Source organism: Helianthus annuus, chromosome 16 (genome assembly GCF_002127325.2).
Source record: "Helianthus annuus cultivar XRQ/B chromosome 16, HanXRQr2.0-SUNRISE, whole genome shotgun sequence".
NCBI classification, from domain to species: Eukaryota; Viridiplantae; Streptophyta; class Magnoliopsida; order Asterales; family Asteraceae; genus Helianthus; species Helianthus annuus.
Window position 1 is genome coordinate 170,130,132 of NC_035448.2, and position 4,283 is coordinate 170,134,414.

Genomic DNA, 4,283 nt, shown 5'->3' on the forward strand with positions numbered 1-4,283 from the left:
TGTATGAAAAGGTAAATTAAATATTTTAAGAACGTAGGGACAATGTGTAAAATTATGTTTACGTAGGAATAGATCTCTTGCCAAGATCCTGAATGTAATTAAGTTGTAGTAAGCCTCGCGAATGAATAAGACGAAAAAGTAAGAGTGGAATGGGTTTAGTAGGAATGAGAAGGGTTTCAGGGACGAAACCTTCTTTAAGGGGGGTAGATTTGTAACACCCCATAAATTGCAAAATAGAATGTTTTAATGTCTAAATTTTTTATATAATTAGATAAGTTTTTAAAATATCAAGAAAGTTTATAAAACTTGGAAAAAGGTTATTAAGTGACAACAATAGATAACATGGGGGTTGAATGTGTAAGATTTGATAAATAACATAATAAAATTAAAAACCCAGTAGTTGGGTACGTGTGGGTATCGCGACCAGAAGGGGGGAAGAAAGGGTGAAACCCTACTTGTTCAATAAAGGTCAAAATTCAGCAAATTAATGGTGGTTCTTGACACAAATCGAATGTATGTGCTTGATTACTCACTAATCTAAGTATTCTGATCATAAGGTAACAAAGAATTTCATGTTTTGATGCATCTTGATGAAGTGGGTTTTACCAATCCGTGAGTCACTATGAAATTGAGTTTATATATGAGTTAGAATCACTAGTTAGAAGGTATATTATGCTTTAATTTGATTTACTAAAGATTTGAGAGAAACCCCACTTGTTCTAGTAGGATGATGTTTATGTCATTTAAATAAGTAGAGCAATTCTATGTATAATTGTGTGAACACTAGAACATTGATAGATTACTATGTGTATGATGAATGATTTGTGCAAGAATGGTTGATTATGTAAATTATGATGATATCTAGTGAAATTATGCATAGGGTATATGTACATAATGCTTCATATGTTGTACGCACACTAGGTGTTTGATGAAATGCCTCAATGACAATCTAAGTAGCTTTGAATGGGACATGAACAAATGGTTTTGTGTGATAAATTGATATATTGTCAATTGTGATGTAAAATGGAATTGGTCTTTTATGTAAAGCGTTATGGAATGCAAACTATATGTGAATGCAATAGTTGTATAAGTGAATGGCGTAGTTAAAGGAAAATGGTTTATATATAGACATGAAGGTAAAAAGGTAAACATTTTATGCAAGAAACTATTGTGCTATGAACTCGCTAGCTAATGTGTTATGTTCGGTAGTAATAAAGTATGATGACACACATTCCTTATATGTGCTAATAAGCTAACAAAAGTCAAATATTGCATGATTTGAAAGTCGAATAAACGAATGTTCGTAAGCTAATCGTGCTACATTTATGATGACATGTATGGATAGGAGTCATGTCAATAGGGACACGAATATGGAAGCGCTTCGGGTCAAAGGTAAACACGGAAGCCACATGTAAATTGGTCGTACGAGGTAAGTAAACTCCCGGACTCCCTCTTTAGTAGTAAAAGAGATTAATTGTATGATAATTGTTAGAAGTTATGTTGAAATGCGTTATTGTTGATGATATCAAGTAAGTAGTATTAAGTAAGTGATTTCCGAATCACATCTTAGTTTATTTAAGCAAAGTTATGTGCTAGTTACTTGAGCATGGTAAGCAAAGCCTATTAAGATTTGGTTATTTAGAAGCGAAGGTTTTCGCTATGTAGACCAACGGGTCAAAATAAGGAAGTTTTACTAATGAAATTCACTTACGTATAATTGATTGAAATGAATAAGTTTAACGCATACCGGGAATCGGGTTCATAAACCCCATGTACGGAACTCCGGATAATGTAAAAGTGTTATGGTTTAATGTCATGTGAGTTTGGAGTATAAACATATGAGTTTTTTTGATAAAAACATAATCGGGTCGAATAATTCGTAAATGAATATTAAGCCGAAAGCATATAAGTTAAGAATTTCCTTAGTTCGGGTGTTAGATTTTGAGTCCATATGATAGAGGACGAATTTACGGTCACGTGGGAAGAAATGTGAGGTTAAATGGTTAAACGGTTTGAAAGTTACGCAAATTTTAGCGTAAACGGATGAAACAAAGATTCAGGTGCCGTAAATAACGGCCCAGGCCGTATTTTCCGGCCTCCCTGCATCAGAATCATGTTTGAGGCCCGTAAACAGTAGGAAGGCCATATAACGAACTCGTTTAAACACGTTTTAATTTACGTATGACTAATCCCCCTTATGTTTTTGAGAATTGTAAGGCTTAACCACCTGGTTACAATTGTAAACGTCTATATGTATTCCGTCAGGAAAAATAATTACCTTCTGTTAGTCGGAACTGTTAGGTAATTATGAATAGAAGAAAGAATGCCTGTAGTCTCTTACGTCCATGATCTTTTAATTGGGAAGCTTATATTTAGGGTGTCTTAGCAAACCCTTTTGGAATGTCTTATGTAGCGTGTATGTTTGTATAGTTTGTACATTTGTTTATGTGTACATATTCGTAGTGAAGTACGTGTTTAACTTATATGTATGATTGCGTCCGTGTACGAAGTAGGAATTATTGCTTACGAATGGATGGGGTATGTGTATATGTTTGACTGTTAAGTTACTAAACCGGGAACTTAAGTATGAAATGAGAATGCAGGTACGCCATAAGGACCTTGTGAAGGTTCAAAGAAATGGAATGCATTATTATACAGGAAAGCTTATTCGAAGAGACTGGCATGAGAAGAAGGAATATGGAGTGGTTATTTGATTGTATATATTAAATTTAAGAAGGACGTCACCAAATCTTAATGATGTTTATGTATGTGGTGAATGTAGGTTGGGAGGACATAATATTATTATGAAGGATAAGAGGATTGAAGATCGGGTCAAGAGTAAGGATTGTACGGGAAGGATCGGTCACATAGTTTGACAAATATGGGTCTTGAAGCATTAATATAATGGAACGTGGTAAATCCTTTTTAATGAGTGTATGAAATTTTTGTATTTGAACTTTCCTGTAAGTACTATGTCTAACCAAGAATGAAATGTTGGGCTCATATTTTCCGCTGTGTCGTATTTAAGTTATTACAAGTTAGTCTTAGAGGGAATTGTTCATAATACGAACGGGTCATGCCCGAATTTTGTTAAATAATAGTATGATAATATTACATTTTGGGATGTAAAATTTGGGCGTTACAGAGAGCGGATCGGTTTCAATTCAATCAAGTTGGTTTAATCATAACATAAACATGGATGCCAAGTTAAAGATACTTACTTGTGGAGATGGTTATCTTCGTAGATGATGATGATGATGATGATGATGAAGCCATGATTCCCGTAATGATGTTCTTGGTTCCACTTTAGAGTGTCCTTTTAGGATGGATCAATCTTTGGGAGAAAGAGAGAGAGTTCTTGGAGTATCATAAGTCTCTTTTTATTCTCATCTTATAGACACCTAAAGGGTAACCCTACAAATTCTTGTTCATGCCATTATGTCCATCAAATAAGGCCTATAGGATAATAATGTCAAGATGGTTGAGTTCAATGCATTGATCACTAAGGCCACTATAATGTAGAATCCTAACACGCCGCTCAAGCCTCCCTTTTACATGCTCTTTTAGACCCTCCGTGTTGGTTTGGTATAGCGATTAAAATTTTAGAATTGGTGGTTTTGTAATTAAAATACCACTTTCGTGTATGTGGTTTTATCATTTATAAACGGTAAATCACATGGGGAAATGAAGATGAAATGTTAAGGTGGTCTTGCTATCTGTCTTTGTATGTGGTTTATCAACAAGGATAGAAAAGTTCACATACAAGACGAAATTAAAAAGTGAACAAGTGAGTGTATTTAGCTTCCCCATTAATACAAGATAGCTCACCTTCGAAAATATCGAGTAGGAAATTAAGGATGTAGGCATATAGTCTAACAGATTCACCATGGCTTGTTTATTTCTAGCAATAAAGAATAGTGATGGAAATGCATCATTTAGAGGCTCACACTCTAACCAGTTATCAACCCAGTACAATATTGAATCCCCATTCTCTACATTACCCCAAATATTCTTGTTTATAGATAAGGTCATAACCACCATCTTTTTTTCTACTGAACTAATATCTTTCCAAACCCATGTATGAGAGTTTTTGTTGGTGCATATTTGTGACAACAGCTTAGATTTGGTCTTTGGATATCTTGTAATTAGTTAACCGATAAACAGTTAGCGGGTTTAGCTTTGTATTAGTGAGATAATTGAGTTTGGGCTAAACTAAACCCAGATTGGGTGATGGGGGGCGAATTGGGCCTGTCCAATTCGCAGCCCAAGAGTGTTTAACCTAG

The 4,283-nt window shown here is 34.6% G+C and overlaps 1 long non-coding RNA gene across 1 annotated transcript; it reads left to right on the forward strand.

Annotated features, from left to right (window-relative positions):
• Nucleotides 1-1,372: 1,372 nt before the first annotated feature.
• On the forward strand, nt 1,373-2,950 carry LOC110918264. The gene is made up of 2 exons (XR_002581186.1): nt 1,373-1,429; nt 2,783-2,950. It is a non-coding gene; the product is annotated as an uncharacterized LOC110918264 (long non-coding RNA).
• The last annotated feature ends 1,333 nt before the right edge of the window (nt 2,951-4,283 follow it).